Genomic DNA, 14,380 nt, shown 5'->3' on the forward strand with positions numbered 1-14,380 from the left:
GTGTTAAGAAGTCCACCTCCCCGTAAAAGATATTAATGCTGGCAAATTTTAGCTGCTGTATTTTCATTTGGCTAATCCTCCTGCCATCTGCTCGTTATCATACACCGAGCTGCTTATTACAGTTTTACTCTGTGTGTTAATGTATGTGTGCACTTTGAGCATGTGCATGTTATGTCTGTGTGTGTATGTGTGTGTGAGTGTATGTGTGTGTGTTTGTGTTTGTGTGTGAATGAGCTACCAGGAGTTGTCGTTATCACCTCAGGTCAAAATCTGTTGGCATTTATCCCAATCTCCTCAGCTCAGTGAGCAGGCGGGCTGCACATACATGTCTGCATGTGTGTGTGTGTGTGTGTGTGTGTGTGTGTGTGTGAGTCTGCTTGTGTGTGTGCGTGTTTGCATGTGTGCATTCTTTGCATGATTGTATGCTTGCATGTTAGATCTCACATCAAAGCTTTCTGCTAAGTGAAAGTAAACATCACAGAGGAGGCATGTTTGCCTGTTTGAGCGTGTGTGTGTGTATGTGTGTGTGTGTGTCTACATGTGCTTTAAGTGAGTCCTCTGTTAATTAAGAGCTCATTAGTGACACCAGCTCTTTGACCAATTAGGATGGTTCGCTCACTTGCTCACTTGTTTGTTTTCTGGTTGAGACATTACCAAACACGTTGTTTTATTCATCCCTTTTCTTTTACACCCTTTCTTCAGGTTTATTTTCACCGTCTCTGGAGGATAGAAAACATAAAAAATAGATTATGGTTGTTTTTGCACTTTTATTCTTGTTTTTTTTCCCCCCTTTTCTTTCTTTCTTGGCAGGAGAAAGTCACCCAGCTCCCATATGATGTTTGTGTGTATGTGCATGTGTGTGGGGTTTTTTTTATCTCCTCTGTGTTATCAAGCTGTTGTCATGCTCTTTTATTCATCTCATTAATAACAGTGCCCTTGAGGTGGAGCTCCGCGACCCTGTTTTCATCAGCACACGCTAGCGAGCACACACACACACACACACACACACACACACAGTTGAGTGCAAAAAGACAGAGGCACCCACACACACACACACACACACACATGCATACGCACACAATTAACAGCAAAGGAGAGTCTGACAGCAGCTTCCTTTGAGGCAGCACCCATCTCAGCCTCCTACATGAATACACAAAGACTCTCCACACACATACAGAATGGAAATATGGCCAAACACACTCACGTGTGTGCATGCCAGGAGCTTCTCCACCCACTAAAACATAAACATATGTATATGTTTTAGTTACACTCAACATCTCGTGTCCTACTTAAATATAATAAAGGACTGAAAAGCAGAGATTGGATTCTGGCTTCGCCACCACACAGAGCCCACCTAGCATCTTAACCAAGGTAAAAATGAAAAACAGGAAGGTAAGAAATGAGTGGGAAGCAGGAAAATAATAATAATTGGGAAGCAAGAGAGTGAAATTAAGTGACACTGATCCTCAACCAGGGCATCCTCTATCTGTCATGATTATCAGGACTAGTTTAGTCTGTCACTGCCACAAAACAACACTGGACATCATCAACATTTAAAGCAGCTTGAAATAAGTTTACACTGAACTTGAGTTGTGTTTTGATTTTTTATCTTAATAAATTTTTTTCTGCTGTTATTCCTCTCTTTTGCACCCCTGGACACTCTCTCTCGCCACCACAACACTCACAAACATTACTTTTTATTTGTGTATGTAGAACTGCTGCTGCTGCTGCTGCTGCTGCTGCTGCCGACAAATGCAGAAAAAATATTTAGAGTGAAGTTATCAAATGCCACGCTGACAGTGCAAGAGCCTGAGGCTGAGTGAGAAGTGTGTGTGTGTTGTATTATGTGCATGTGTGTGTGTGAGTTTGTGTATGTCCATGTGACATCTGCCATAAATCAAAAGCCACAGTGTCCTTGTAGCTCTAACACGTATCATGGAAATCAATGCAGAGGTCAAGTCGAACAGAGCTGCCCAGCCCCCGAAAATACCACAGCAGCCAATAAATATGGCAGGCTAATACACACCCCAACAACCTAGCTTTCTTACCCTATCGACTTGCCACGGTTAATGTGCGCGCGTGTGCACGTGAGTGGATGTATACATGGACAGAAACACAAATGTCACAGTGCGGGTCCATTCTTCATGGAGACATTTGAGCGGGGCTTGACCTGGTGACATTGTAAGAACTGGAGATGAATTATCTCAGCCTGCTGGGGCTTCTGCAAATAATATTAAAGTATAAATCTCATAAATATTTTTCTTATTGTCAACAAATCCCATGAAAAGACCAAAACTAACAATGAACTGATTCTACTAACTAAGTATTGTCCGTGTAGCCAAAGCCTGATGTAGCTTATTCCTCTGCGCCATAAAGCTCCATTGTTGTCCAAACACTATTAAAAACACATCAGTGAGCCACACTGTTGTACTGAAAAACACATTCCTTCATAATGACGACCATGGACACTGTAATTTATTGTGAGTGAATCAAATCATGCAAATACTCACTGGAGGACCAAATGTGTATTAATCCGCAGCTCATATAGTCCCCAAAAATATATTACTTACTCCTCGTACTCCTCCACATAGTTTTTAGAGATTTACATTTTCAGGTGTAATACATGGGTTTAAGCCTGAGAATCACAGGCAGGGTAAAGAAGTCGAAATGTATTGAGAAACAGACTAACACACTTTCAAGGGATTTGTTGACAAGAGGAATATAGTATCGCCAGCCTTATCCTTTAAATATTGTAAAAGCTGGTTTTGTTTACTCCATGATTTCCAAACTCCCAGCAACACTGATGCTCCCTCTCCTGGGAATACATTTTGATTTCAGAAAATACAATTTCTGAAAAGACATTTGGATCGTGATCAACTGACAAGTCACTGAAGGAAAACAGTAAACTGCTGTAATGTGTGTGGTGCATATCACCAGGGGGTCTAGACAGTGGGAGATAGCAAAATGCCACTTTCTTTTCTTTATGATACCATGTTAAGGTCATGGTATGCTCTGGGTAACAACGCGTGAATGTAGCAGACAAACACACATCCTCTTTCTATCTCTCTGTCATGTCTTCCATCTCACACTTTTTTTCTTTTTCCTGTTGATGGATGGTTTTACGAAAGATTTTCATGTAGATAATATGTATCATTGACCTGATTTTCTATTGTTGCCTCTAATCTCAATTCCTCTCTCATCCTTACTCTGCTCCACTCCTTCTACCCTGACTAATCACACAGTAATCGCTCCACGTTGCACGCACACACACACACACACACACACACACACATCCTTTACCCCTCACCCCCTACATTGTCAAATGATCATTGAGGAGTGAGCGTGTGGCTGACACTGTCTCCACAGCAACGGCAGTTAGGACCAGGAGGGGGGCTGGGGCATCTTCCAGTGTGTGAATGATGAGAGCACACACACATACATACACACACACACACACACACACACAAAAACATGTGCACATAAACACACACAGCAGACAGGTGCACACAACACACACACACACACACACACACACACACATAAAGGTGCCAGCTATGACAAAAACCCATTTACACACATGCACGATAACACAATCAAGTTCGCACACACACACACTCACGCATGCAGACATTCAAAAGTACACACACACTACACAGACATTAAGAGAGACCTCGGAAACTGAAAAAAAAGAGGATGAAAGCGAGAGTGGAGAGAGAGGAGGGATGAGGAGAGGCGGGGTGGGGGTGGGGGGGTTGTTGCTTCCTGAAGAGATTTTCTTCTTCTTCCTCCTCTCTAGTTCACACGCACACATACACACACACACATACACACAAACGCACAGAGAGATATCCAAACAATGACAAAGCACCACATAATCACTCTGATTCAATCATTTATGAAAGCAGATGTATAATTCAAAAACCAGCATGAAAGATTCACAAGGCAAAGAACATTGTTTAATCTGCCCTCCGCCCTCTAATTCCCCCCATCCATCCCTCCCTCCCTGCTTCTCGCCCTGTTTCTCTCTCTCTCTCTCCCTCTTGTGTCAACCCCCTCCCTCTCCAGCTTTTCACCTTTTGCCACAGCAGGGATTTTAATCATTGACCACAGTCTGGCCTAGACAACTACAAGGTCAGAGATCAGGGTTAGGGGTCAGGGGAAAGACATGGTCTGTCTTCAAGGAAACAGTGTTCTGTTTCAGACATTACCGCCTATACCATTTCCTTCACTGGTGAAATGAACATTTACACACCTTTCCCCTCCTCGTCATTTTAACTCTCCTCCTCACACTGCCTTTTCTCTGACATCCCTACCCCATCCCCCATTTCTGCTTTCACTTCCTGGTGTCTTACTGTCATCCTGCCATCAGGCATGTTTAAGCACCTTTCTCAGGTAACCTCACACCTGTCTTCACACTGACACTGGCCACACTCTCTCACATATCACACAACTACAGACAATAGACATTCATGCTGCCGGGCGAATAGGAAGACTGTATAAAAAAAACTGATGTATTTACATACTTTGTTAGGATCAACCAACAGCCAAAAATACAAAAACATATAAATAAAACCAAGAAAATGAGCAAATATTCAATGATAGTTTTCGCATTTTTACTTTAAAAATGTACTTAAATGATAAATTGATGATCACAAAAACAAAAATACATTTTCAGTTGAGTAGCTAATCCTTTCAGTTCTATTTTATTTAGTTTTGTCATTTTTGTCCACTGCATACACTCACTCCGTTTTATAATTAACCAGCATTTAACGTTTGTTTTGCTAGAAAACTAGTAAAATGTTTGAAAATTCAGGTGCACACAGACAGTGTTGCCTACATTACAACAGATATCCAAACTGCAGATACAACCTTCACAATACTGGTAAAAAGGAAATACATAACTAAAGGCATGTGGTATAGATTTGGAGCAACACAATCAGCAGATATTATTAAGAATGAAAAACTACTAATGTTCCTTGAGGAAATATTAGTGACAACAGTTTCTGGGAAATCTCTGTTTTAAAATGATCAAATCAATGGATAACAAAAAGACTATTCACCACAGTGGCTGCAGTTTTCATGACCATTACAGAAGCACAAGGTAACTCTCCTTACCTGGCAGGAGACAGTAAATCAATGTGACATCGCTCAAGCTATTAATTATGCCTTGAAAGAATGATTGAATGAAAGGGAAATTCACTCTCCCTCAGCCATGTGACCAGCATACAGTTTGATACAGTCTGACAGAGCGAGGAATACCAGCACAGAGCTGTCCACAGAAAACATAAAATGCTGAATAAAAAATGAATCCTACCTGGGAGGTAGAAGTGTGGAGTCTTTAATCCAAACATGGTCCTGGATCACTCCTCCACTGACTCAAAGAAGAAGAGTCTGGGCTACAGGAGGCAGGGAGGGGGCGGGCAGGGGGATCAGGCTGCGGTCAGCCGGGTTAAGGAGCTCGTTGTTGGTGTAAGTCATCAGACGGCTCCCTGCTCCGGCTCTCTCACTCGCTCCCTCGCTTTCTCTCTCTCGCTCTCTCTCTCTGGGCCCTGCGGGTGTGCAAGGAAGGGAGGAAGGGAGAGGTCAGCCTCTGTCTAGCTCCCTCCCCTCGTCTCCACCCTCTGGACTGAACCCTGTGTAGAAGAGCAAGGACAGGTAGGGTTGGGGTGGGGGTGGAGGTGTAGGTGGGGGATCAGAGGAAAGCAGACAAGAAGAAGAGAAAGAGACAGAAAGAGTGACAGCGAGGAGAGAAAATACTCCACAGGCTGAGGATGGGTGACAGTGTACTCATGCCATCTTTTACTGAGGAGATCGCTGGGGAAGGGAGAGCCTCTGAGAGAGTTGGGAGGGTGACAGGAAGGATGGGGGGGGGGGGGCGAGAGAAAGAGAGGAGAGAGAGTAGAGAGTCTTCAGCCGGCGTCCTCTCCTTTTTTTAGTCCTGTGCTTTGTAATCCTTTCCTTGTTATTCATTCAGCAGCCTCTTGCTCGTTTGCTATATAATGATCTGTTTTTCTCTGCCTCTGTTCTCTTTTCTGTCTCTATTCTTGCTTTATCCTCCCTCCTTTGCCTCAGTCCCACCACTGACTGCTCAGCTCAGCATGCACAGAGGAGGAGGGAGGGAGGGACGAGGGAGGGAGGGAAGCAGGGAGAGAAAAGAGGGAGGGTGGGAGGAAGGAAAAAAAGAGGGGAGGAGAATCATAAGACGGATGAGTGAGGGAGAGATGAATGAGTTTATGTGAGTGTGGCGCGCACACGTGTCTGTGCATGAAATATGAAGAGAGGAGGAAGGACGGTGTGTGTGTATGCATGTGTGTGCGTGTGTGTGAGAGAGAGAGAGAGTAAAAAGAGATTGAGAGAAAGAGAAAGAGGGAGGAAGAGAGGCGAGAGGGTGTTGATGCAGTTCTCATTATCAGTAGATTGGACTGGTGCCTGAGTGACAGCTGATTCATCATGGGAGAGAGAGGAAGGGAGAGTGAAGGGAAGGAAAAAGTGTGTGTGTGTGTGTGTGTTTAGAGCAGGGAGGGAGGGAGGGTTAAAACCTGCCCTTAAGCATCTGCTTCATTCAGATCTCCCTTTCTTCTCCTCTCTTTCCTCCTCTCCTCTTTTTCAGCCTCCAGTCCTGACCAACAAAAAAAAAAAAAAAACAGTCTGCTGCTTTGGATCGCAGACACGGTGGTGCATACCATGATGTGACCAGCATAACTGTATCATCCACACACACACACATAGCCCCAAAACCGGTCACATGCTCCCATTGATTAGACAGGCCTCATATGTCTGACACATCACGTTAGCCGAGCTTTCCATCAATTACTGTCCACTCTTGGCGAGCTAACGTCCTATCTACTGTCACTGAGACCCAATTCTATCACAGCCACATTATGGAGCCAGAAACCACTGCCCCCCCCCCCCCACACTCACACACACACACACATATATGCACACAGCAGCATCAAACCAAGCTGCATCACAGGGGAATGATCTGCCATTAGGAGCAATTATTTGAGGTGGTTCTGTGGTGTTCTGCTCGTTGGTGGTATAATGTCAGCGGTGCCGTTTTGGGGCGTCTCTTTGTCGCTCGTGGTTTCAGTCTCTGTGTCCATGGCAGCCCGGAGGAACCTGGCCCGCTCTATCACTGTCTCCATCTCCACACAGTAGCCTTCGTTTCTCTCTGTCACTTCCTCTCTTACACACATATGGTGCATGCAGCCACATAGCCACACAGCGCCTGCTTCATTGCACACACACACACACACACACACACACACACAAGCATAAGAATGTAGGTGGACACAGGCATGTTATTCAAATTTAATGCCATATTTTCCTGTCTCAGTTATTTCACCCCTCTCTTCCTGTTTCCTCTCCTTTTCTATTTTCTTCTCTTTTTTCTGTACCTCTCTCCTCTTCTCTGGGAGTTGTGAGGAGGAAGTTTGGTGGTGATAAGATTGATCACAAGGGTCTCAAAGAGCTATCTATAACCCCGTCTGTCTCCGTGTAAACACGGACAAGGATGCACATTAGGCGTGCAAACCAACATGCAAACCTGCACTCATGCACACACACAAATACAGAAAAATAAAACACACATGCATACAAACAGACACACACACATAAACACACACTGATCAACAGCTGTGAGAGCAGTTGTGAAACATCAGCCAACCACAAACTGACAGTGGGGGCAGACTGGGGAGAAGAGATAAAGAATACAAGGAAACAGCAAGAGAGGTGGTTGTGTGGGGGCTGAGGAGAAGAGGGAGGAGTGGGGGTGTGTGTATGTGTGTGTGTGTGTGTGTGTGTGTGTGTGATGGGAGAGTATGGTTGTCAAGATGTTTTTAATATTGTTTTTCATTTCTGTCATTTTGTCATTCATTTTTTCATTTGTTTTTTTCATTTTCTTTTGCAACTGATTCAGAAACTTATCTCACTCTCATTTGTCTGCTTTTCCTGTACGATCAGCCCAAGTACACACAATAACACGTCCGCAAACACTCTGTGAACACCCCTGACCTCCAGGTCGAGACAGTCGAGACCCTTTGGCCCCTCGGGGTCATGCTCTGCTGCACGGAGCAGGGTCAGAGAGGTCGAGAGAGGAGGGGGAGGAGGAGGAGGGCCAACAAACACACAGCACGATCTGTGATGATTACAGACTACAGCCAATAACGAGCGCCCACCTCTGACCTCATCGCCGTGGAAACGTGAGGGAATGCCTGTCACCGAGGGAGCAGTATAACTCAATCTATCACAAGGAGGGGTGAGCGGACGGGAGGGGGGAGGCAGAGAAAAAAAAAGAGAGGATGTGAAGAAGAGGAGGGAGAGAGTTTAGAGCTGTGGTTAATGAAATAACAGCCTCACCCTTCCCACAGTACCTCCTTTCTCCTTAGTGGAGCTCTTCTTCTGTATCCAAAACAGACACAAGAAGCACCCCCCACCCTACCCCCCAAAACCCTCACCCACACACCCCTCCTCTTGGCTCTCTCTCTATCATTTGCCTGTCAGATGCATGCTGTGGCAGAATAAGAGCTGACACCCCGGTCCCAGCAGCAACCAGGGTCTGCCATCAGCACTTAAACATTTTCTCTCTCTGCCCCCACCCAACCCCACCCCACTCCTTCTCTCCCCTGCGTCCATGCAGCTCTCTCACTACTGACAAGGAACACAGAGACGATGACAAATCAAGGAAGAGAAATGATGGGGGGAGGAAGGGGAGGGGGGAGAACCCTCTTCCATCTTGCTGTTATTTCTACTTTTCCTTCCCTTCTCTCTCCCCCCCCCCCAGTCTCAGCCCCGGTGGGGTCACTGACCCCGAGTGAGTGAGCCTCATTACCCAGTCACTCTGTATCCACTCACAAAGTATGTATGTGTGTGTGTGTGTGTGTGTGTGTGTGGGTGTGGGTGGGGGGGGTGGGGGGGTCTATCTATGTGTCAGTGTGTGTACATGAATGCGTGTTGACGAGAGGAATCGTAAGTATATTTGTCATTGCTCAAGTCGGTTTCAGAAAAGACGTTTCAAGAGACGACAGGGAGGAATGAAGATTAAAAGGCGGCGAATCAGGGATGGGGAGAGCGGAGGATGAGGTGGTGGGGGAGACAACGGGGTGGGTAGTGGGAGGGTGGAGGGTTTGCGTCAAAGTTAATTGTCAGTGGAAGTCATTATGCACATATTGTACAGAGAAACCAGAGGACGCTTCTTTCAACGTATCCCTCTCATCATTTCTCCTCTCCCCTCTTCATCAGCTCCTCGGCGTCTTCCACAGCATCAGGGATTTAATTGGACACTGATGGGTTCACTGTGACCTCAAGTGAGAGAGAGAGAGAGAAATTAAGTTAAAACTGCTGGGACATGAAATCGTATCCACACCACCGTCAGCATTAGTCTGTTATAGAAACACTTACAAATGATCCAGAAGGCAGCAAAATCACAGGACTGTCTCCTCTCCTCCAAACTTATGACACAGCCTCAGACGTTCAGTAATAACACCCTAAACTGCTAGCTTATTGAGGTTTGGGAGATTTAGACTGGTTTGGTCTGTGTGTCTTTGTCTGTGTGGTGCATGCTGGCATACGTGTGATGCTCTTGGTCTCCATATGTGTGCAGGCAAATGAGGATGAAATGGGCGGTAAGTGCCCCCGCCCCCAAAATCAAAAAAACCCTTATTTTAGCCCCCAAGCTAAACTCTGGACTCAGGCTGTCTGGTGCCTGTCTGGCCACGAAGCTATCCTAAACACGCCATTCATGCATGCTCACATAGACATGTATTATCAGAGTGTGGCCTGCTGAAGCCCTGAATCAGCACACACACACACACACACACACAGAGAGAGACTAGGCTGACGTTGTCCCACCACAGCATGCAGAACGGCATAAATCACGACTGTTAATGGGCCTGAGCCACAGGGCTTCACTGTACTTCTCCACCTCCAAACTCTCTCTCTCTTTCTCTCTCTCTCTCCCTCCTCTGTCCATCTGTCCGTTTGCAAGTATGAGCAGAGCAAAGCGACACACATACTGAGTGGGAAATTAGCCTGCTGCTGTGACATTCGGTCTTGTGACTGTGTGTGTTTCTATTGATGTTTATGTACATGTACACACACTATGTACATCTGAGTCTATATGTTTATGTATGTTTTTCTGTGTTTTTCTTCACAGGAGAAAATTAACATATGTCCTCTAGATTGTACAACTGAATGTTTTTAAATGATCTGATTCTTAATAAGGTAATTTTTGAAATTCAGATATCTATCTATCTATCTATCTATCTGTCTATCTATCTATCTATCTATCTATCTATCTGTCTATCTATCTATCTATCTATCTATCTATCTGTCTGTCTGTCTGTCTGTCTATCTATCTATCTATCTATCTATCTATCTGTCTATCTATCTATCTGTCTGTCTGTCTGTCTATCTATCTATCTATCTATCTATCTATCTATCTATCTGTCTATCTATCTATCTATTTAGTCCATCTGTCCATTTGCAAGTCTAACAGCACACTGAGACACACACACTGAGTGGGAAATTAGCCTGCTGCTGTGACATTGGCCCTCAGTGTGTGTGTGTGTGTGTGTGTGTGTGTGTGTGTGTGTGTGTGTGTGTGTTGTGACAGATATGTGTTGCAGTGCATGCCTTTGTTTGGCCCTGCTCTGTCCACCCAGATGGTGATATCTAGTGATTATCTCTGTATGTATCTCCTCCTCCATCCTGCAGCCCCTTCTGGGTTGGTCAGGTCCCATCCTTGTCGTGCCACCCTCTGCAGTGCCACATTGATTACGTTCCCCTCAGGGGGGGAAACACACTCATACCCTCCCACAGCCAGGATCACATCAGGGCAGAGCTCCCCAGGAGAGTTTTGAACTTCTCTCAGCACATTTCACTGCCCTGGCCTAAACCACTGAGTTGACCTCTGACCTTGCTCTGTGGCCTCTAAACCTGCTTCTCTCCCCTCTGATGCTTTCTGACCTCGAAGGATCATAAATCACTACCTCAGACACACACTGACCCTTCTCTCTGATTTCTTGTACACAAAATGAGACTGTCAATACATCTTTCACTCACATCTAATTCTTTTGAGGAGCATCTGTAGAAAGTGAGAGGACAAAGAGGCAGAAGAAAAGAGAGGAGAACAGGTGATACGGATGTCTTGTTGCTAAACATACAGTATTTGTCTTTGATAAATTTCATGTTTGTCACTTTAGTAATGTCAATGTCAAGTTATGAATCATAACTAGCAGAAAAATAAAGAGAGGAACATGTGTTGCATTACTCATGAAGATATTTAGGAGTTCAAATGTAAGTTTCATTGTAAGGAATCAGACACTATTATATTTACACTAACTCACTGGCTTTTTTCAGAGTTTCAACTTTGTCCTAAGGCCTTCTTCACCAGATAATAGTACAGAACTTCAGTCATATAATAACTAGAGCTGAAGCAATGAGTGAATGTTACATAATCATATTAGCTGATCTACTGAAAATTTAAATAAATGAATAAAAATAAAAATAAGCAACTGTTTTGATAACCAGATAATTTTTTCAGTCATTTTCCATGACTGTTATCTCCACTTCCTTTCAGCACTTTATCCATTTTGACCGACAATGTGAGAGATCACACAACAATTATTATTAATAATTATTTTAAATATAGTTTATCCATTGTGGCTGAAAACAACATATTCCTATTAATATTAAATTTTACAGAAAAAGTATGTGACCAGCCAGAGGATGCACTGATTATGGATAACAACAAAAGTGCTATGTGTTTTTTTTTTAATCATCACTGTGAAGATTTGTCTATCTCCAGTGTTTACAGATTAGTCATTTGTAAGGATTCACTTAATAAATTGTTCTGTTTATCATTGTATATCTTGTGTACTGTTCATATCAGACAGATGTAGAGTGATGCATACCAGTAGTTATATTGTATCATGATTTCCTGCAAATCACAGCTGTGCCTCCTGAGATATCTGGCATACTGGTGTGTGCCGCTGGTGTTGTCACTTGTCAGTCAGCTGTCACTTAACATCTTACGCTGCTGAAATAAAACACAGAGGAAAGACGTAGGAGATTTCTGGTGAGGCAAAGCAGTTTTTAAACATTTTATCAAGATAACAGATATTCAAATTTTTCATATTGCGAGGCTCTTGAGGGAAATCCTGGCAGTCTGCACTAACTAACCAGATCAAGGTTTATTGTATCTCTGCTGCCAGCACACACACACACACACACACACACACACACACACACACACACACACACACACACACACTCACACACCTTCACACATATCCGTACACACACATGCACATTACCTGGGGGGTCTGAGCTCACCCTCTACAGGCCTTCACCCCACATGCTCATCTCAATTAATCACCCAACAAAACAGATGTCAGGAACAAAGAAATGATCTCTAGGCCTGTGGGGTAAAGGGGGAGGAGGAGGAGGGAGGTGTTAGCAGAAAAAGGAGGGAGAGAAGGGGAGGAAAAGCAAGGAGGGAGGAAGGATGGCAGGAGAAATAGGAAGCGAGGAGAAGGAAGTGCCAGTGTATGCAGAGCTGGGCGTTGTTTTTTTTTTTGTTTGTTTGTTTTTTGTTTTTTTATGAGGCAGGTGATTGGAGGTTTGAGGGGCAGTTAGAGTGGGATGTGTTAGCTGTTCATGTTCTTCAAGCCCAATGCTCCTGTTACTGTACAATACAAAATGAAACTGTAAAAGAGTAGGGAGGGAAAAAAAGAGAGAAGAAGTCACGATGTAAGAGGGGGAGAGAGAGAGAGAGACGGCGAGAGAGTGAGAAAACAACAAAGCCCTGGAGATGAAAGACAGTCTACAAAACAATGGATACAAAATAATGCTCTGCGGTGTGCAGAAATAGAGCAAAGATTGAAAACCTGCCAAGATAAAGACAAACCCCCGCTTTTGAACTGTCACTTCACCGCGATACTGTCAGAAAACAAATGGCAATCTTGACAGGTTTCAGCTGCTTTGAAAGAGACAGAATCATATTTTATTCACAAATGCATATTTTATGGCTTTTATAGCAAAGATCTTAACCTGTTGTTAAGCACTGAATTCTTAAATCCTGTGCTAAATTATTGACATCTACATAATGTACAGATGGAGAGAGGGGAGAGCGGGACAGGGGAGGGGGTGAAAGCAGGGGAAATAGGAAGGAAAGAGGAGGGAGGGTGGAAGAAAAAGAAAGGGGAGAGCTGCAGGGTGGGGGGAAATGGTAAAATCTGTGCATTTTTATAATGTGCACACTGTTGTTTTTACATGACTCCACAAAAAACTCACACAGTCTGAAGTCTGAACATTACAGGGAAAGCTATCAGTCTGCTGGCATTAGCCCTCCTCTGTTTCTTTTCTTCCATCCACCCATCCTTCTAGAGCAGCAGCCCTCCGTCTCTCTTTTCCATCTGCCTGTGGAGTGTGGACAGTGAGAGTTACGGCTCGCATCAATAACAGGCAGATAACGGCCCGGTCTTCATTCTTCAAGCACAGTCTTAAATCACATCAGCCCTGGAGGAAAGCAAACGAAGAGAGAGAGAGGAGAAGAGGAGAGGGGAGGAAAAGCTTAGCACATATAAAGCACACAGAGACAACAGCAACAACGGCGCTGGGTTGGTGAAATATACACTCAAGGGGAGGGGGGGGCACAAATTACAAGAACACATCAATTTATGCAGCATAAAAACAAGGCTCGGTGTTGTAACTGAGAGTTCACAAGCTGAGCAACACGCTGAGGGAGGAGAGAAGAGGAGACATGATGACTATGTGTGTGTTTGTGTATTTGCATATGTGTCACTGCATGTCTTCAAGCCCATTTTTCTGTGTGTGTGTGTGTGTGTGTGTGTACACTACATGAAAAAGTGTTTAATGACGCGCTCCATCCCACTGGCACACACTAGTCCAGGGCAAACTGGGATACACTGATCCGAGGTATTGAGCTAACACACACACACACACACACACACACACACAGGGATGTTTTACAGGATACGTGAGGTTTATTCAACCTGGATCTTATTTTCCTAGTTTGGCTGGTGGTGATATGGCTAAAAATAAGCCTGACAAACTCCCAGGTTAGCCCGACAGAACAAAAAGGTTGAAGGATAATATCATTTATCTGGCCGATTTTTCAATGTGCTGTTTTCTCAGCAGAATCCATCTCTGTCTTGTTCCTTTTTAATTGTTTTTTCTTCCCACTCTCCTCACCCCCTTTCTCTGTATACAGTATTACCCTCTAAAGGAAATTATTTTCCTCCCCAGCTCTGGAGCTCCTATCATATTATTCTCTTTCTTTATGTCATTGGTGTCAAATGTAACTGTGCTGTTCTTTGTCATTTCCTGTTCAAATATCTCTACTATGTTTCCTTCCTCA

At 44.2% G+C, this 14,380-nt stretch overlaps 1 protein-coding gene and 1 long non-coding RNA gene across 2 annotated transcripts in view; both read right to left on the reverse strand.

Annotated features, from left to right (window-relative positions):
- The window catches only part of LOC108875256 (genetic suppressor element 1), a 36,517-nt gene extending 30,022 nt beyond the window's left edge, over positions 1-6,495 (reverse strand). Inside the window, exon 1 of the mRNA XM_018664047.2 lies at positions 5,315-6,495. The gene's annotated coding sequence lies outside the window, so the exon portion shown is untranslated. The remainder of the gene's footprint in view (positions 1-5,314) is intronic.
- A 4,076-nt stretch (positions 6,496-10,571) lies between these two features.
- On the reverse strand, positions 10,572-13,513 carry LOC127142864 (uncharacterized). Its single transcript, XR_007813955.1, has 3 exons — positions 13,294-13,513; positions 11,913-12,037; positions 10,572-11,083 (listed from the first exon to the last, which is right to left on the reverse strand). It is a non-coding gene; the product is annotated as an uncharacterized LOC127142864 (long non-coding RNA).
- Positions 13,514-14,380: the final 867 nt, after the last annotated feature.

This window comes from Lates calcarifer, linkage group LG10, assembly GCF_001640805.2.
Source record: "Lates calcarifer isolate ASB-BC8 linkage group LG10, TLL_Latcal_v3, whole genome shotgun sequence".
NCBI lineage: Eukaryota > Metazoa > Chordata > Actinopteri > Centropomidae > Lates > Lates calcarifer.